The sequence below is a fragment of the Thunnus thynnus genome, chromosome 20, assembly GCF_963924715.1.
Source record: "Thunnus thynnus chromosome 20, fThuThy2.1, whole genome shotgun sequence".
NCBI classification, from domain to species: Eukaryota; Metazoa; Chordata; class Actinopteri; order Scombriformes; family Scombridae; genus Thunnus; species Thunnus thynnus.
The window spans coordinates 8,266,226-8,287,725 of NC_089536.1; the positions used below are offsets into that span (position 1 = coordinate 8,266,226).

Here is a 21,500-nt window from a genome sequence, read left to right on the forward strand (position 1 = left end):
TTTGTTAACAAAATGTCAAACATTCGCAGGCAGATAACCCATCCAACTCAAGATGTAACAGTCGAGATGAAAGCTCATGTCTCTCTTGAGTCTTTTCATTCTGTTTCCACTGATTCCCCCACTGAGACTGTGATTTAAACGAGGCCTTCTTTCTGCCCTCTTGACAGAATACTCATAAGGATTCGAACAGTAGTATATCATTCTATTTATCCACATAGGCATAACATAATGCATCAAAAATTCAAATGTTATTTTTTTAAGTTGCTGACAAGATGATTGCTTTTATGGATGCTATCTAAGATGTTTTAATGTGGGTTTAGAGCTTTACTGTATATTACATCCAGACAGCTCTATTTAAATTAGCTATTCATTATTCACTTTTATGTCATTATAGCAGAGAAATCCTCAGTTATAGTGCTCAAGGTGCTTAAGTGCAACATTTGATACAGTTGAATAACTTAATCCTGTTTGACAAGATTTGTATCTCACGTACTGCTTACAACTTGCTTTTGCCCCACCTGCATTTACTCCTCTGACTTGCGGGACACCTCAGATGTCTGCTCTGGGCCCAGTTATGCTACCTCTTATTTTTTTTATATCTGGTTTTATTGTTACAAACTGATTTTTAATAAAACATATTTAATAATGCTTTGGTTCTTTGACATTTTCTTCAGTGATTAGCTGCTGTGTGGATAATTATTACCTTGCATTATCACTTCTGTTCTGTTTCATTTTCTTTAGTGAGTAGCTGTTGTGTGGATAATTATTTCCTAGAATATTCATCACTTTAGCGCTTCAATAATATCTTCTCAATCTCCTCAATTGTTTGTGTCTCAGGGTTCAACATTAACCATGGCCCGATAACCTGTGGCCACAAAAAGTTACTTTGTGGCCACCACCTGAAAATACACCCAAGGAAAGACAAATCACGTTAAATGGAGAGTGGACAGCGGGAGAAAATGATTAAGATCTTCAACATTGCATACTATTCTGTACATAACAAAATCATGTTCAGTGCTTTCCCATGGATACGCAAATGACAAAGCCATAGCAAGGTGGGTTGGTTTAATTCTAATCTAGTTAGCTAGCTAGCTGCTCTACTGACTAGCCTTAGCAGTACGTTAATTTGCAGCTATCTTGCTCATTTAAACCTAACCAGCCAGCTAATGTTAGCTTCCCTTCACCTCCATGGCTATTAGCTAGCTTAGCCATGGAGGTTAGTTTAGCTACCTGGTTAGGTTAGCTACCTAAATTAGTAGGAAAAATAACGTAGCTACTCTTCATCAGCAGTCTTGGCTAGCTTGCGTGTCTTTGTATTGCAGCTAGTTGTTAATAATTAATGGTGTTGACATTGTTGTCTTCAACTTTGGGGCTCTAGATTCATTCCCCACATCTACAATGACATCTGGGAGCCAGATGCAGTAGCAGGAACAGGAACACAGTAACAGGAACACTGTTGTGCACAGGGTCACATGCATGCAATAAATACTGGTAGGTTTGTACTAAGTTCTCTTGTTTAAAAAAAAAGATTGTATTTTTTTTTTTTTGTTTGTTTTGTTTTTGTATTTTCTTAACCTTCCAGATTTTATTTTCTAAGTTTGATACTCCTTGGCCTTACTGGTCATTTTCAGTGGGGAATATGTTCAAACCCTAAATGTTAAAAAATAACTATGTTTCATTGTCTGTGTGTGTGTGTGTGAGAGAGAGAGAGAGAAAGCCTAAAATAGTAAAATAACACACACACAAACACACATATGATGCAGTAATAGGCAGTCCACTGCCAAAGGCCAGTACCAAAGCACTCTAATTAAACAGAATGCTTACAGAGAAACCTTGACAAATAGGGAGAGCAGAAAATACTCATGAAAAGAAAAGAAGATGGGATTAGAGATGAACACAGCATGTCATCTTGAACATCGCAAACAAAGAACTGAAAAACTACAAAAGTACATTCCTCAAGTTCTTTCATGTGTGCATATGTGTGTTTTGCATGCTAAAATAAGTGCTGCTTCAAGAAGATATCTGCTTTTCTATTCCGCACTGGGCAGAGGAAATGAAGCAGGATTCTACTTGCGTCCTAATTGTGTGAGCGTACAGTTAGCAAATTAAAACAATTACATCTGCGGGCCAGTAGCCCAGCGGACCGTGAACTGCACAACAACAATATGGAGGGAGATTTCGGCAAGAAGGAACAGCCTCATTAATACAAGGGGGCGGGGGGGAGGGGGGAATAAAGCAGTGTAATGAAGCTGGAGCTTAATCAGCTGAAAACATCTAAGATTTTGCCAAAGATATGCAGCTACAGCTGGGAAGCATACAAACAGAGAGACCTAGATTAGCTGTGATTGAGTGTGTGTGCCTGTGCGTCTTGGTGTGTGTGTGTGCGCGTGTGTGTGTATGTGGGGGTGCCTGCACAAATACATGTGTGTCTTTGTGTCTGCATGTTTCTGTATGTGCTCTCCTGAGCACAAATATACGCCAAATCAATTCAAATTAGGTCATCTCTTCACTCAGTCTAATGTTCCATAAAAGATGTAAGAGGCCCCATCCGTATCGCTGTCTGTTTCTGACATTACTTATCTCTAGGTGTCTGCTGCAGCCTCTCAGGCAATACAGGCCATTTCTACAGCAAACTTAATGGACTGTTACATAAGCCACCTAAAGCCTGTCCTGCCATTCGTGACACTGAGTGTGAGAAGTGACTGTGAGAGGGTAATTTTAAGGGAAAAAGCCTGAGGAAATTACAAGCCCTAAAAGGGTCCTAATCTAGACTCCCCCCCATCGGCAGTAGGCCTGGGCTGTGGGTTGTCAGTGAATGGGTCAAACCCAACTAGCTTCCTGACATGAAACGTTGGACAAGTGGGTGAGGAGTGAGTGGCTGGTGAAAGTGCCATAGGCAAAGGAGAAAGGACTGGCAGCTTGCAGGAAGAGTGCATTTTAAATATTTCTCACACTTTTTTTCCCCCACGATGTTTTAATGTGCTGAATTGCTGAATTGTGGCAATGTCGGAAATTAGCAGAAATTGTGATAGTGAGGATGTGGAAAATGAAAATAGCGGTACAGAAGGCAACCTAAACAAATGAGAGAAATGACATCGATATCTAAAAATAGAGGTGCGCTAACTGAAAAGTTTGTTTCAGGGCACACTGATGAAAAGGTTGCCAGTTCAAACACCGGCCACCAAACTCTTCAAAGGAATGGGTGATGGGTTTAAGTTGTGTGCGGGTTAAGCCCACTATCATCCAAAACCACTCAGCCTCTCCTTCAAGCTTTGCAGAAGTTGCAAAGTGAAAGAACCTGAGTTGAACTCTGTTCTTTCCTCCTTCTCCTCTCCTCCTATCTCCTCCTTCACACCACACTGCAGAGCATCCCAGTGGGTAGACCAGCACTCGCATCTGAGCCTGTGAGAAGACTAGCGAGGTGGTAGATTGAAATCATGCCCCATGGGGAGGGATTCAGTGCACTGCGCGAGGCGCCTGCCATCCAGAAGTTCACGACATCAAACAGAGATGTCAACATCTGTGTCAAAAAAAGCCAAGAGAAAAGACTAAGTAGGTGACAGACAGTGTGTGTGTAGAACAAGAACAACAGTAAAAGTGGGTGTTTGGTAGAACATGAAAGGGAAAATGTTGCAGCTTAATTTAGAAGCATGAACACCCACGTACTGTACATCAGTACTACTACTAGCTGGTTACTGTATTTCACAGAGCTTAATGAGAACTCACACAACAAAGTAGGTCGCCACCATCAGGCTCATCAACACTGAAGTATACAAATAATTAAAAGCTTGTCATTCAGAGCCAATATGCAGGATGTGATGTAATTCCTTCTTGTGTCATTTCACATTTGTGCCATGAAGTCAGCTTCTTTATACTGTGTCACATCTTTACCAAAACTAAACCAGTCATAATGAATGCAAACTGCGCCGTCCAACAAAGATCATTCCAAAACTTGTCAATAAATTGATATAAAAATGACATGAAGGCTGCGCCAAAGTAAGCAATTTTGAAAATTAGCCAATTGTTATTCATTCATTCTGTAAAATCTGAGATAACTATTTCATTAGGCTCACTCAGCCTGTTCTTGCACCTACTTGTGGAATCACCAAATTACCGAATTATAGTTGAAAACAGATGTTCAAGGACCAGCCATGAGCATCTATTTTAGTGCAAGTGAGAATAGCCATTTTTCACTGTAATACAAGTGTCAACACCTTCACTTGCACAATCTATTTTGCATAGGACACATAAATACCAAACTAAAGGGCAAAGTGCATTTCATAGTCTGGTAAGGAAAATGTCAAAGTGTTGTTTACGACAGTCTTGACATAGAAATAAAGCCTTAGTGTCTGAAAAACAGACTCAAAATACTGGGAAAAATATTTGAACTTGTATATATATACATATATTGTCTGAACCCTGCTGATGTCATCAAGGTTATCTCAGCTTGGGCTCGAGAGATACATTTTTAACATAACTAGACACACAAACTAGAGGCGGATTGAAAAGAAGTAAGCATTAGATGGCATTCAGACCGACATTAGCTCTGCCTGAAAAAATGCAGCCCTCTCATTCATTTGAATGGGGGCGATGTGTTGAGGTTCAGAGAGTTCCGTCAAAACCTGGTTCCACCTTTGCTGCAATGCAACACATCATCCGGCAAGGCGTTGCATTGGCCAATCATAACGGTAATGAGTATAAGCATGCTGAAAAGCTTCATTGAGCATCACTGGCGATCAAAAAGTACCACATAGAGCCAACAGTGATTTATCAGACTTTTACAATTTATAATTAATGGCCTCTAACATACAAAAGGTCCACACAGTTCTTAACATCGAGACGAGGTGGGAGTCTGTATGTCATTGATAATTGAACGCCTTCAGTCAGAGATTGGTTTTGTTGCATTAAGCCCATACATCATCGGAAAAGACTCAAAGGAAGCTCTTGACTCTTGGCTTTATAAACTCGTGATTACTTTCATTACAGAGGCTTTTGTCCAAAGGAACTTATATTGCTTATCTGGATCAATTTTGGACTCAGGGTCTTGCTCAAGGACACTTAGAGTTGTGACAGGTGGAGCCACAAATCAGCCAACTGGCCAGACAGTTGAGTGTCCTGGTTATAAACGACCCAGCTATTTCAGTTCAGAAACCAATTTCTTTTTTTAAACGTTTATTCAACCGGGATACGTTTTCTGAGCACCCTGTACCACACTTACAGTTATGCACCTGGAAGCTGCCCAGCTCAACCATCTGTTGGCTGTGTGATCTGTTTGGAACCGAGCAGCTCCACTGGAACAGCTGGGGGTTAAGTGTCTTGCTCAAGGGCACCTAAGGGTGGTCATGAGTGTCAAGAAATCTTCTGGCAACAATTTGCAGACTGTTTACAGAACAGCTCCATATTTTAGACTTTACCAAAGTCGCTTGACCCTCACTGTCGTACTTCACACAGAGAGGAGAAGTTGCATTAACTGCCACTGAAAGGGAAATAATAGGAAAGGAAAAGCGCCTATTTATGACAAAATATGCATATAATGATAAATGTGTGCTGCATCTATGTATTATATTTGCATGAGATTTTCAGTGTGTTTATATATGTGTGTGTGTGTGTATATGTGGATGTTTGTGAAGCGTGTTTAATTAAATTTCACACGCTGTGAAGTGTCAGATTGAGAAGGCACCCCCCCCCCCCTCTCTTCCACCTCTGTCTCTCACAAACATACACAGTCATGGTACTGGTAGTGGGAAGCAGATGAAATGTGATTTGAGTGGGTGGGAACACACTCCTGATAAGTGAATGGCTTGTTTTTAATTACCAGTCTGGACTAAACACAAGCATATGAGAAGGGCAGTTATACAACTTCCAGATGTTGAGCGCTCACACTATTGCAAACCTGCTCGGAGAAGTATAGTTTACTACTGATGATTCAGAACGACGTGGTGAATGTTGACATTGTTGTGCAGATAGGATACGTTTTTTTTGGCTTCATGGAAACGCATGTGGATGAGCGATTGGTGGAGGGACAAAGAGGGGAGGCGGATTGATGTACGGATGGGAATTAAAAACAGAAAGAGCAGAGAGCAGCCACTGTTTTTGACACTTTGGTGCTACTGTACACACAAGGGTGCTCAGATGAAACCATCGAAAACCACCAGAATCCATCTGAGACACACACACACATACTCACACACACTCTCACACACACACACATGCATGCAAAGAGCAGGAGGGACCAAAGAGTCAGCGTTGGTTGTGGCTGTAGAGTGTGTGACAGGCTGTGATATTGCTCTGTCACACTGCGATGCACCAGGATTTGATAATGAGGAGCAACAATAAGGCATTTCTGGTCATGTCTCGTCCATCTTGATAGAAGGAGGAATGAAAGAGCAGTGACACTCATACACACATCACGTTAATGCATTTAGGTTATAATTGAGCTCATCATTTCCTGTTTTTTACTTCATTGAGATTTATTTATGTCAAAGCAAAAAAATCTATAATACAAAATCTGATTTAAATGTTTATCATTTAGATTCATTTAGACTCCGGTGTATCAACAGCTCATTTGTGTTTTCTCCCAATTTTTCTTTTCACTCTGCATCACTGGAGGCATTTTCTAACTGTCAGTGTCACAAGATGAGTTAATTTACCGTAAACTTCAGTAAACCTGTCTTTTTTGCAGCAAGAAACACAACAACAGTATGATATATGGTGACATAAAATCTGGATGAAAATCAGTTCAAACCAACGTGCTCCTTTGAAAAACCAGGTGCTTTTTCAGTGGAAACTGGCAAAGAATGCTGACTGTTAGTCATTTCAGGTCCTCCGCAAATTACTGTCCTCCTATATATCACCTGTTTACGACAACGACATGTGCTTGACGCATGCAGAATGCATTAAAATCTGCAGTAGAGGTAGTTTGTCATCAAGAGGAAACTTTTTTTGAAGTCAAGACAAAGTGTCTGGTCTCGTAAAATGAATTAAGAATGGGAAAGCGATATCACAAACGACGCGCCGGGCCTTAAACTAACGAACAAAACCTGCACATCATAAGAAATCCGAATATTGGATTTGCACAGGCTGTTTTTAGCTCAGAAGTTTTAAAAAATTAAAAAATCGACTTCAGCATAATTTTTTGTCCCTGTGTGGCCTTCCTCATTCCAGTGTCTTGCTCACGGCAACATTTTTAAATTACCGTGGATCAAGGTAATTTAAATCAGCGAAAAACCATCAAGGGAATTTTCACTGGCGATGGATTCAACGTTTTTGTCCAGTCATAAGTTAAATCTTGCGTACCAGACACACGAATAAGCACACTATCCTCTCATCTTACACAAAAACATACAAACGTGACAAACAGAAAGACAGACATATGCATAGATAAGATCCTCTCAGTTACTCACACACACACACACACACACACCAAACGTCTCATTTGTTCTCACTTCTGCATCACACATGAATAAATCTATTTTTTTCCCCCCATTCTAACCCCCTAAAATGGATGATGACTGTTCGGGATATATTGGAACCCATTTCATCTGTGGTCTGGGTCATCAAATGGGTTGACTCATCTGCCAAATAAAAGCTGAAAATAAACAAACAACATCTGCCCATATATTACTGTATCTTACTGCATAATGAAATAATTCAACTGATTTCTCCAGAAATGCAAACTCTGGAGATGAATTGAGCTTGAAATGTTTTTGGGGGTTTTTTTCTGAACAGGCCATTTTTCTTCTTTAAATTAGAGCTAAAAGGAGCAGGTAGAGAGAGGAGAGAGGAGCCTCGCCGTTAATACTAAACAGACCAGCTGTGGGAATATGCCGTGTAAGCGTCTGCTGAGATGTACATCATCCCTCAGTTGGTTTGTGTGTGTGTGTGTGTGTTTTGTTGTGTATAGCAAAAAAGAGAGGCAGAGAGGTGGAGTGAGGTCCTATTACGCACACACCTACGCACACGAGAGACCCCCCAAGGCCCTTCGATGTAGGTACTGTACTGTAAGTAAATAATCTAGATCCCTTTGTGTGTGTGTGAGATAGTGTTAGGTGTGTGTGTGTATATTCCCTGTGCCTTTTGTGCCACTGTAATGTCTCCAGAGTGGCTTGTGTTTAGATGTGTGTCAGAGAGAGAGAGATTGGAAAAAAGCTGTGTGTGCGTGTGCGCCTCCTCATACATGTTTGATTGGAGGATTTGGTCTTCTCTCCATAAACAAAGCTCCCTCAGTCCGAGCAGGGCAGCCCATTTGAGCGTGCATAGGTAAGCCAGCAAAATCGCCTGATCAACATTCATACAGCATACACACTGGCCAGTGACTCCTCTCTCATCTCCTCTCCTCACTTTACTTTAATTCGGCTCAATTCAAGTAATTTCAATCCAGTTGAATTGTTTTATTCCCTGCTCTTCTTCTCACACTCTCCTCCTCTTGTCTTCCTGTTGTTTTGTTCTATTGTCATTTTCCATCCTCTTTTCTCCACTCATGTCCTCTATTCTGCTCTCCTCTCTTTAATTCGCTTCTATTCAAGTCTTTCAGTTCCTTTCATTCTCTTCCTCTATGTCTCCTCCTATCTGTTCCTTCCTATCTACACTGTTCTATTGTCATATTTCCTCTCTTCCCTCCTCTCCTTTCCTCTCTGTTGTGATCCCTTTCGTCTTCCGCCACGCATGTAATATTCATGGAAGGCCATCAAAGAAAACACACACATCAGGCTAAAACAGACCTCGCTTAGACAAGCATGAAATAAGCAATTCTGAATACAAAACAATAATCCGCAGGAAAATCAGCAGGCGCCTCACACGACCGATTGCTGCCTGCTAAATGACCACTTTTCCCCCCCACCTTAACCATCCTCATCACCCAAAACCCGCTCTGTTCTGTTTCATACAGATTTTCTGTTTAAGGCGTTTTGTCGGTTGTGCAAAGTCAAATAAAAAAAGCAGACAGCAGGAGTCTGGAAGGCAAGGGAAAGAAGCTCCTTAGTCGACTCCCCTTAAATGAAGTGACACTTTCAACTTGGGGACCCTGAAAGTATGAGCGGCTTAATGTCAGACAATGTTGCTGTTGTAACTGTGAGGGGTGCAGGGGAGGAGAATCAAAAGACCAGACATCTACTGTCATTTAGTCACAGGGAGGAGACATGAGAAAGAAGTAATTAGTGAGAAGTGGTTTAAGAGACGGAGAGAAATGGCAGCGAGGGAGAAGAAAAAATACCACTGGGAGAGAGAGAGAGAGAGAGAGAGAGAGAGAGAGGGAGAGAAAGAAAAGAGAAGATAGTGAGTGGGAGATGTGAGGAGTGAAAAGAAGGCTAAGCGAGGAAATGAAACTGCAGAAAAAGAGACAGGAAAATGACAGAAATTGAATAAGTGGAAAAAAGGAGTTCAGAGGAGTTATTATAATGTGGGTCTTATTTTCATAGTTTTGACCGTGGGTTATGGTAACATACTGCTGATGTGTGGAACACAGGAACATCAGACATGTTGTAAATAAATCATGGATGTGTGCAACAGACAATTTAGGTTATAATTCTACTGTTAGCTGAAGTTTTCTCTTCTCACTAAAGTTAGCTAACTTGGGCCTTTGTTTAAAACTTGTATGACTGTCTGACTGCTTGTGTTCCTTACCCTGTTATCTGACTTCTTATTAGCAATGCTACAACGCTATTAAAAGAATGACGGCCGAACTACACCAAGACTAAGTAAGTAAAGTAAGAGTATTCAGCCCCGCTAATGCTAATGCTAACAATAGCTTGTTAACATGCGCTGATGGGAATGGCATTAGTTCTGTAAACCAAAGTATTTGACAAATTACAATTTTGACCTGATGATGGCACTAGATGAAAAGTTAAGGGATCAAAAAAACTTATTACAAATCATGCTGTGGGAGACATGACCAAATGTCATGGAGATCCGTCCAACAGTTGTCGAGACATTTCACTCAAACTCACAAATGTCAACCTGCTGGAGGCTCTTCGATGAAAATTCAGGGGATGGCCAAAGTTATTAGGACTCATCCTCCGGACAGGATGGACATGTGTACAAGATTTCATGGCTCATCCAGTAATTGGAATATTTCAGTGTGGACTGACCAGCCTACCGACATTACCGCCCCTAGAGCCACGGCACTAGCAGTGCTAAAAATGAGATCCAAGTTGTAATAAACTTTAATTTCCTTTTAGGCAGAAAAGAGAAATGTAACCAAAAAGAGGGAGAGGAAGAAGAAATGGACATTGAAGGGCATCCGGACCTTTAGTTAGCAGGTGGCGGTGAGGTGAGGAGTGAGTGATGCAGAGGCCTGGTATGTGGTCCCTCTTGAGAGCAGCGGGGCAGACAGGGGTCCTGTCCCAGCAGCTAGTATTATGGCAGCTTGATGTTGTTTTGGCTTCGAGAGCTGAGGTGTCATGCTACACAGGGCTAAACTTCACTGACATAACAGCAGTATGCGACTGTGTGTGTTTGTTTTTGTGTGTGTGTGTGTGTGTCTGCCACACCAGCCTCCCCAGCAGTTGGAACCTAGGGGAGGCCCTGTCACGCCTTTCACAAGCCTGGCAACTCATAATGCCATTGTTAGCATATGGTTGTGTGCTAAGTGAGTTGTCTTTTGCCTTATTAAATATTCACGATTACAAACAGAGTGAAACCATCGCCCTGGTTGGCATTCATGTTTAATTGATGGCTCTCTCTCTCCTCCTCTCACCCCCCCCCCCCTCTCTTTTTCTTTTAAGTTTTCTTGTCCCATATTTCAGGGACTGAATTCACATAATATTTTATAGCAAAGATTGGCTCCTAAATGGCTGATTTTCGGGGAAACTTAAAATTAACCCAAATTAAAGGGGAATTTCACCAATTCCACACATCAAACTCTGGTCACAGGGAATATTAGTCAGCCTGTAAACTCCATTGTATGTTCTGCAGCTCTAGAGAAGGTCCAGATGATGCCATCAGGGATACCTTCACATTGTGTTTGGAAACTACAGATTTGTAACGGCAGCCAAGCACTGGAGCTTGAAAGACATGAGCGTTTACTTGGCAGAGAGGGTTGTGCAAACCAGGGTGGGCGATATGGCCCTAAAATATATGATGATATTCTTGATGATATGACAAAAATACTGAAAAATATTTTATTATTAATTTCAAGAACATACAATTGCAACAAAATAAGTCTTCCAGTTTTATATGGCAGCATAAATGTAACAACCTACCTTCAAATATTCAGTAAAAACTAAACAAAAAGGATCTCTCAGTTCTTTAGGTTGTAAACAATGTAGTTTGTCTTCTTGGTTTAAAACTCACAATAGCTGTTGAACTCTCCTCACCGGATTTTTGGCCCTCTTTGTACTCAACCGGGTGCTTCTGCTTGAGGCGGTGAAATAAGTTTGTTGTACTGCCCCCTTTGTTGTTACAGTCTTCTGGCACTTCTTACATATTACCGTGGTTTGTTGTACATATGATGTTTTGTGACCAAACCACTTCCACACTACTGAAGTCGCTCCCCCTTTTTGGAAGTAACTCGTCCACTGTGAGCAATACAATATGGCCCCTAGTGCAAACTCTATTGAGTTGTATTATGGGAAGTTTAGGATCTTCTGTAGGTTTCTGTCTCTTGTGAGTTCCACAACATTATGGAAGTACCATATTAATTTCCTGGTGTACTCTATAAAGATATATTGACATATTGTATTTAAGCACTAAGCTTCTAATTGTGTCAAAACATTAGGGGTCATCCAGCAGGCTCTCAAGTCAATGAGACCTTATCTCAACAAGTCCTTAAGGAGTCTTTTGTTGGTAGTCCACCTCAAAACCATGTGAATGTGTTTGACAGACTTATTTACAGACTTTTTAAACATATATTGCTTCAAATGTTGGAGTATTACAACGAGAATATGGCTAGTTCTATACCTCAGCTGTATGCTAGTAAAACTTCTTTCTAACCTTCACAAAACAAGCCAAAACAGTCATTGCTGTATTATCCAGTGTAGTTGGTATTACAGATGCAACACATGCCCACATAACTGCGGCATCAAAGGATGAAGACGTGTTTTGCAACTGGAATAAATACCAGCCTCTATCGACACACAGCTGGGTTCCACTTGGTACAAGGACAGGGTCTGCCCCTGCAGACAATTCATTACAACATGTGGGTTCACAACATGTTGACTTTGAATATGCTGCCATTGTGAACGTGGCAAGATTATTATTTATCTCCTGCTGTTGTATTGTTAAAATGAATTTACCATCACAGCTCACCTACCAACTAATCACTGTGGTTTAAACGACCCTTTCTCTAAGCTGAAGAATTCAACTCTCAATATCTTGGCAAAAGTTGCTCATACGGCTTTGTCCAGAAGTTTGTGTGCCATTAAGAAGAACTCCTAGTGGTAAGATAAAATGCTTAGTATATACCAATACAGATGTTTTGCTTAGTTGATCATCTATTTGTTGCCTTGCCTGTATTCCTCCCTCCCACTTGGATAAAAGCTGTTGTAGCATCCGTATGCAGCCCAATCAACTAGTCACAAACACACACACACAAATGCTCGTAGGGGGTACCCAGGTCACCATAGCTCTTTCATGTCTTGTTTTAAAAGAACAAAGTCCAGAATCCATACAATGTCTCCCACTTCTTTCATCATTTTTCTGTGTGTTTCTCTTTGGAACTCTGTCTGTGATGAAGAGAAACAAAGAGTAACACGTCTCAATTCACTTTGTACATGGTGAAATGCAGGTGGTTTCAATTCCATTACACAGTATGAATCTCGCTTTTGTTACGCCGCGACAAAGTTAGAAGGAGAAAAAAACTTTTAAAAAAACAAGAAACAGTAGGACGTAGGACTAGTAAATGTCTAAAAAACTTATGAGTAAAAAAAAAAAAATGTTGGCACAATTGCCTTTGCATAAATAAGTAAATGTTTCCAGTAAAGATTCACTGCAATGAACCCAAAGTGTTGTAAAATAAGAACTACAGCGATGACAAATACAAATCCACCAAATACTGGAAGCAGCTTCAGTGTTTATCATCCATCCATCCATCCCTCTTCCTCCAACTCCTACACAAAGGATACTCAGGCAATGCCAGACCAGTTGGGAGACACAATATTTACAGCGTGTTCCACTGAGGTGTTTACTTCAGCACTGACATTATCCAAATATGCACATACTCATCAATTATCCAATTGCCCTGACCCGATAATTATATCCAATTTAGAAATTCTCATCCCCCGACACCACCTGGATAAAACCATTATTTCTCAGTCAGTGCAGTCAGCTACTGTTATTTTCAGCTCTGTATGTGAAAGGATCCCATGCCTGGCGTAATGATAGTAGTAAGTTATTAACCATCAATTTTAACAACATGTTGAGATGGTTTTTTAAATATGACCTCTCTCGGTTCATAAAATCTTTTAAAATCTTTAAAAAAAGCATATTTTGAGTAAACTGATGCATCTGCTGTCTATTGGATGGTTTCACTTGTGTTGAGGACTGAAACATATATTGATTGGTAAACTGTAAATTTAAAAAAATGAGTTTGGCTCATACTTGAATGAATCCAGTATTTATGGAGAGACCAGACTGTCAAATATGATTCTGTTAGAAAAGGCTCGAGATGCAATACCAGAACTACATCAGTATAGTGTATAATTATGTTTGACTGTGTATGATTTACCACTCACTACTTGGGGGATATAATGCTTTTCCAAGTGTTTTAACTCACTGCATTTATTTCTGAAGTTTCAAGCTTGACATACAAACAGAATAAATCAATCTAAAATCAAGAAAACATATATTGTTGTTTTTTTTTTTTTAAGATAGCCATGGAAGTCTGGATTAAATGCCCATTGGAACTATCTTGACCGTTAAATATGTGGTTATGTTTGCTATCTGTCAATGTAACACACACATGTATATCTCCCCACAGGACTGAGAGGGTTTTCTTCCATCTTCTCCCACTTTTCTGTCTTATTGTTATTATGCAAAGACAGCAGAGTGCATGTAAATTCCACAGACTACAATCTTTTATTAAAAACATTTTATTAAACTGAAATTAAAAATAGTTTGTCTCTGTCTTCCCATAACATACAACTTAAAAGTTTTAGAAAGCTTTACACTAGTGTGGACTAGTACGTGTCTGGATTCATCTCGCAAGTCTAAGATAATCAAAAAACTGGCAATATGGTGTTTTATCAGTTGTGTGCAGTCATATGTGACAGATTGACAGATTGTATCTGAGTGGAGGCTGATAACAGTAATTCAGTCCAGCATTATAGGACCTCAATGGAATACTTTAAAAACCTTAAGATTCGGAGGAAGTTTGCTGCCCTGAAATTGGCTGGTGTTCTATACCGCTGACATAACTTTCAAAGAAAAGGTCAGATATTGAATTACATTTGAAATATTTCTTGATGTTTGTCAATCAATATTTCATCAGTCAATGTTTTAATGTTCAAGCTGATGCGACTCTCAATGGGCTCAGTTTCTCCAAAAATGCATTTAACGTCTTACCAGCCGTTATTTTACGAGGGCAAGAGTTGAAATATTTCTTAAACAGTGGAACAATTTGGACCTCCAGATCAATGCATACTGTGCACACGTCTCTATCGCACTGTTTTTCTCTTTCTGTGCTCTTTTTATACTCTATATTACATCACATATGCTCTGTCACGCAAACACACACTCACACACACATATTGCCTTTGTGCTACAGGCTACAGCCAGTAATCAGATTTTAGCATTAACAGGATTAGACCTGAGCAGAGGTTTTCCCTGTGCAGAGATAGGGAATGAAAACTGTCTATTATACCACAGACAAGAATATGGCAAACACAGATATAAGATAGCGGAAGTGACATGCTTTATCATATCAGATCACAGCAAATGATATCAAGCGATCATAGATCAAAATAGTATGGCTTTCTTTTCCGCACCAACAAATGAGGAAGATCCCTTCTAGGGCAGCAATATGCAGAAGGAATTTCAAATAAGGCGCATATGTACTGGAGCTGTCTCCCATCAGATAGGTTTTGTTGCCTGTGGGGATGAAACAAAGCATCTCTGGACATTCACTCAGGCATTGTGATGGACGGACAACCGCCGGATCAAGACCCAAGAGGAAAAGGCAATGGATAGACAAAAAGAGGAGGCTGTAAAATTTCTGTTTCCTTCAGGGCAAGGGGGTTATGAGGTAGTGTGGAAGGGTGCCAAATCAGATACCAGCACATCAAAACTAGCCTCAGGGGGTGATATAGTCGAGGAATGACATGAAGTCTTTGGCAAAACAAAAAGCACTCTTACACAGGCCCGCATACAGAGAACACAATGATTCTTGCTCTATATATCATAAGGGTACAAAATTGACACATGAGCGATGCCATCTTTCTTTCCTCTTCCCTGAAAAGAAACTAACACACATGCTCAGAAATGCCCACCGGTCAATAGACATCAAATTTTCAACCTACCCCCGGCCACACTTCAGTCACAAAATCGCATTACCTCCACCACCCCAATCCAAAATAAGCACAATGTAGCAGCTAGATCCACCTTGTCAAACCTCTGAGAAGGCCATTAAGCTGCTCCTCAGCACCGTGTTGTGCCTGCTGGAGAAAACAATCAAAAAAGCACCCATCCATCCATCCATCCGGAGAGAGAGAATAGGATACCATTTCCAATTTTTCCTCTCATCTGGGACGGTAACGAGCTAGTTTGAAAGAATGGAGAAGGTGAGGTAGAAGTGCAGCCACAAGGGAATGAGAGGAGGGAAGGAAGGAGTAATTGTATGGCATTTAATCATCAGTGAGGGGAGATAGGCCTGCGGGCCGTTGGTGGCAGCAGTACAATTGGCAGCTCCGGTCATTCATTTAGAGTGACATTCATTAGTCTGCCCTATAATCTGCCTCCTACATGGAGGGTAGGATGAAGAGCAAGGTGGAGAATAGGCTCTATGAATCACAGACATGGACACTATCGTACCTGGGCCTCCTCTCTTACTGGCCCCATAACACGGAACCTTATCAGGGCCTATAAGCCTGCAAAATAATGAGGCTGCCAGATCCTCCACAGCACAGCGGTCGGCTGAGGAACGGAAATACAACTGATAGTATGTACGGCAGAAACTAAGACACATATGTGGGTAGTACGGGAGAAAGGGTATACCTACACTTTAAAAAGTGCTGAAACAATTAGTTGAGAAATCTATGAGTTGACAGAGATATTAATCAATCTCATTTTGTTATTTAACCATTGTTTAACAAAGAAGTCTCTTGAGATAACGTATCTCAGGAGGCACCTGAGAGAGAAATGAATCGTTTGTCATTTTCATTCATCGTTTCCAGCTTCTCAAATGTGGAGTTTTTCTTCTTTTCCCATCACTGTCAATTGAAGATTTGGGATTTTAACCTGTTTTCACTCTTTTCTGACATTTTATAGACTAAACAATTAAGTGATTAATCAAAAAAAAAGGATTTGTCACATGAATCAATAAAAAAAATAAATAGCTGCAGCCCAAAAAAACCCCAAAAAACAGACACACACATTCACACTCAGCCAGGCACACATGCATTTGACGTTTAATATTTTAATAATTCATTTGTTGAACTAAGTGCCCCGACTTGACCTTTGAGAAAGCTACCATCAAGTTAAAAGAAAGAAAGAAAGAAAGAAAGAAAGAAAGAAAGAAAGAAAGAAAGAAAGATACATGTAGCAGCTCCAGCAACTTGGCACAGCAACTCAATATCATTTTTAGTCTTTAATTAGGGTTAATTAGGCTCTCAGTGGGTCTGTACATTCTTCTCCCTCCACGTGAGATTATTGAGCAGCCACTCAGAAGAATATGGCACACTGCTGGGACAAATGAAACAACCCTAACATGCTGAGCTGAGGAGGGAGGCTGAGTGAGTGTTATCGTATGTGTTTGTGTGTGCGTGCGTTTGTTTCTGTGTTTTTGTCCGGTGTGTGGTGTGTGTGTGCTCAATTTAATAGCTTGTTTCCTCTTATGCCAGCATATAAAAACGCACTCACACTCAAACCTACACATAAAAAGAGTACAAACTGTCACAAAGCAGTTTTATCAATACCACACCATTCAAGGGAGACACCGATGGCTTTAATGCTCAGTGCCTCTCCAGCTAATTGGGGCATCACAAGTGTATATCTGTGGTTTCTATCACTTTCTCAACTACATGTGAATTTTGTGAGCTCAGCGGATCGCCCCCACTATTCTTCTTTACTGACAACAAAGTGTGGAATATGTCCTGGTGTTGGATGCTTGCTTACTTCTTCTTTTATCAAATATTTTCTGATCTACATCAGGAAGCCAGTAAACTTTGCTAATTTTGGACTAGACTAGTGCTAAATTACTGTACATCTGCAAGATTTAAACATTGATGCCTAGCTTTGTTTAGGAGAAATAAGGTCAAACTGAGGTATTCAAAAAGGGGACCACTTTGTAATAAGGCATCCAAACAATAAGAGTATAAGTAGTAACTACTGGATTTAATAAAAGCTAATAAATCATTAAATTAACTAATGCTTTATATATCTGTTGTAAGCAAATATTAAGAATAACTTTTGAGTTGCCACATTAAAAAAAACAAAATTTATCCAACTCCAGCATGGCACCTGCCAGTGATCAAATTGGAACAAAAAAACAGCTAAACAAGTGTCATACATCGCAATAAGTTTTTTAAATTAACATTTCCTACTCCTTGTCTGTGTGTTTGTCTAATGTGTGATTGAGGTGTTTGGGGAGGTGTCTGGGTTCATGAAGTACACCCTGTACTTCAGATTGAATGCTAAAGTGAACAATATTGTGGCTTTGTCATCTTGAACTAGGCATGAGAAGCTGAAACATATCTTAGCTCCTTGAGGTGAGATGACTCTATAACATGTAAAATCCTGAATTTATGTATAAACTATAAATGTTAACCTTACCACAAGAAAAACTGCTTAGTTCTCTAAATGATTTAGCCTAGGGAAATACTAAAACCAATACAAAAAGAACTGTAATCTGAATTCTATTCTACCCTCCATACCTTTCATAGATTATAGCCTTGAGGCATAAACCCCCACAAGGATTTCAAGCTTTTGGTGTATGGATAAAAAAAAAAAAAAAAAACACCGCACCAGGGGAGTCTGAACAAAACACTCTTCCAGGAGAATATGTATCTTCAACTTTAATTGTGGCAAATTAATTGGTGGAAACTTTTGTCCCTGACAAAAGCAGTCCTTGTTTCATTAACAGTGTCATTAATAAAAGATGACGTTTCTTGTCTTTAATTAGAATGAGCAAAGGGAGAATTGAATGAAAGGGAAAGAGACGAAGTGAGAGACAGAGGAAGGTAAGAGGGCATTTAAGGGTGGGAGGGTAAGAAATAAATGGAGGGGATATTAAGGAATTAAAGAAGTAACTGAGAAACAATGAAAGGAAAATCAAACGAGAGGAGACAAAAGCACAGCAGGTGCCGATAACCTGAAGTACAAATCAGTAGCTTAAGCTCATTGTTTCACACTGAGCATGTAAGATTGATTAATTGATTGATCAATCCATCTATTGATCTATCTATAATCCCAGTAGACCTTTTGCTACATGAAAACTTCTCTCTCGCATTAATGGACTTGTGACTCGTTCTAATATCATATCAAAATGTGGGAAAAATGTGTGTGTGTGTAATTTGTTAGCTGTGAGGTGTAGCGTAACTGTTGACGTAAGTCAAAGAGATAGGGAGAGATGAGACTTCAACTAGTTCCCTTGCTGCTAGCACTCTGAGCAATAAAGCAATAAAATGACATCTCATCTTGTACTCCGACACCCACACAGACACACACACGGAATCCAATCTTTCTCCATGTTGCCAATAGAAGTAAAGAAACTTTTAAATGAGTCATGATAAAAGCCATCTGTTTGTCTTCCGCATACTCTTTTTTTTTTTTTTGTCTTCCCCTCACAGTTTTCAGTCTGCCGTCTGGCTAAGTGAAGATAAGTGAAGACAGCATCATATTGAACTTGAAGTGGAGAGATACTTATAATCAGTTAAAGAGCTAAAATCCAGTGCAGCACTGCATGAGCCTGTAAGGTACACATCGTCTATCATTTAAAGCCATCAAAAAAAAGCCATATAATACAATGCTGATTGGGCCCTAACTGTCATATTTTCTAACCCGGCAACTTGGCCCAGGAATTTACGTCCTGCACTGATTGATTTGTTCTCATCTCTGTCACGGAGAACATTCCAATCATTTGATTGCAGGGGTGGAAAACTGTTACTCAGCCCAGCAACAAGCAGAAAAAAAAAACAATCAGAAGCTGGGGAATCGATATACTGTTGTTCTTTTTACTTAACTTGCCAGACAGAACATTGATATTGTATGGGACAATTCTGAAAAACACAGATAGGTTGAATGCCAAAGTATTCTTACAATTATTTCACCTTTAATTGTTAGTCTAAGACAGGATATGAACTCTAACAGACATGCTACGTGCATCCAAATGTTGTTGCAAAGATGCAAATCACATGTTTGTCACTAATATATGATCTTGATGGTGGTAAACTCACAAGAGGATAAAGCCTATCCTGACATGCCATAAGCATGTCAAACCTTTTGACTCACTTATTCAATGAAATATCTCAATAGATACTAGACTACGGCATATAATTTGATATAGACATTCATAGTGCCCTGATGATGCATCCTAATGACTTTGGTGATCCTGAATTTTTCTCCTCTGCCACCATAAGGTTAATTTGTGGTATTTAAGTAAAATTTCTCGACAACTGTAGTATGGATTGCCATGGAATTTGGTGCATACATTGATGCCCCTGCAAGGATGAACTGTATTAACTTTGGTGATCTTTAAACATTTTGTCTAACACCATCATCAGCTCCACATTTCAATGTGTCCAATGCCTTTGCATACGACCATTTACCTAAAGCAAAAGTAATCACACTCCCGTCAGCCTCAGCTGTACTTCTTGTTTGACACATTAGCATGTTAACACACTAAGACGGTGAACATGATAAACATTATACCAATAAATGAAAACCAGTATGTTAGCATTGTCATTTTCAGCATGTTAGCATGCTGACATCAGCATTTAGCTCAAAACACAGCTATGCCTAAGTACAGCCTCACAGAGCCGGCAGTGTGGCTGTAGACTCTTAGTTGTGTTCATAAAGCTTCTGTTAAATCACTAATCTTACTCTTAATCTAAACTTCTCTTCCTACATTCAGTTCATACATTAAATTAGCATCATCTGTTTATTGTGTTGTACAATATTCATATATTTTTATCATGGTTAAAATGTGACTAGATTTGTACAAAATAAAACTAAACTATGCAAAACCAAAACAACTGAAACAAGTCAACATGAATAATGAAACATACTTTGGCTATTTTGGGGCCGTAAAATAGATTTGAGCATTACCATGTGGGCCATTACAATATTCAGCTGTTTGGCTGTAAGGAGTCTTGCTTGTGCACAGCGCACGAGGCAGGAAGGTGCATACATTTTTTATTGAATGCCTTGTTACTGGGGTCAGAGATCATCCCTGGTAAATGTCCTCTTTGTTGTGATAAATTGATGTTCTCTTTGTTAAGAAGACAAAAAAAAAAACAGCTAAAGATGTGATTTCCCCTGTGCATACGTGTGTGTGTCTGTGACTCGTCTTTATGTCTATGAGTGTATGTATTAGGGTGTTGTCTGCGTATGAATCGCTAGCTTTTTTCATCCTCCATTCTCTCTATGTTGTGTCTATCACGGAGGAAACTTGTTGACCTTGCGACTCCTGGAGAACAATGAGCAAATGCTTGCTGTATGCTAAACAAACTGAGACATAGTGTGTGTGTATGTGTGTGTGTGTGTGTTTGTATATGAACCTGGCTGTGCATAATCAGCGAGAGTTGGAAGAGCTGGACAGCGAGAGGAAGACAAAGAAATGGAGATTGTGTGTGTGTGTGTGTGTGTGTGAGAGAAATGTTTGTGTGTGTGTGTGTGTGTGTTTCAACAGCAGATGACAATGTATTTTTAATGCCCGCAGGTTAAAAGCACACACACACATACACACACGCAGACTGACTTGTTTTGTCTGAGCGCAGACAGTTTTCTGTGTTTCTATTGTAAGTTTTAATATGTGATCTAATCTGTTATTTGTACCCACTGTGAGTGATGTTACTCATATTTCTAGATGCTGTTTTTGCTATCGCTTCAGTCTCCTGCTTTTAGTGCGTCTACCTGCCTGTCTGCCATTCTGTTGGTCTGTTTGCCCGATTATCTACAGAAATAGCAGCAGGTGTCTGGGCTGCAATTCTTCAGTAGTTCTCTTTTCCCTAATGCTTTGCTCTATATTTATGAAGGCTCTAAATACAGCAATAAAAAGCATATAGGCTGGAAAACGGTTATGGATCCCCAGTGGTAGGGTTTCAATGTTTCTTTTTACGGCAGAAACACAAATGATGTGTGAGGTTGGAGGCAATTAGAGACGGATGGAGGACCGTACATGTCTGCCAGAGAGA

General features: G+C 40.0%; 1 protein-coding gene and 1 long non-coding RNA gene across 7 annotated transcripts in view; one reads left to right on the forward strand and one right to left on the reverse strand.

Moving 5' to 3' along the window:
- Positions 1 to 21,500, reverse strand: part of sdk2b (sidekick cell adhesion molecule 2b) — a 275,926-nt gene that overhangs the window by 193,700 nt on the left and 60,726 nt on the right. The gene's annotated exons all lie outside the window — the stretch shown is intronic.
- LOC137171850 (uncharacterized) lies at positions 529 to 11,044 on the forward strand. The gene is made up of 3 exons (XR_010924822.1): positions 529 to 1,055; positions 1,379 to 1,491; positions 7,904 to 11,044. It is a non-coding gene; the product is annotated as an uncharacterized lncRNA (long non-coding RNA).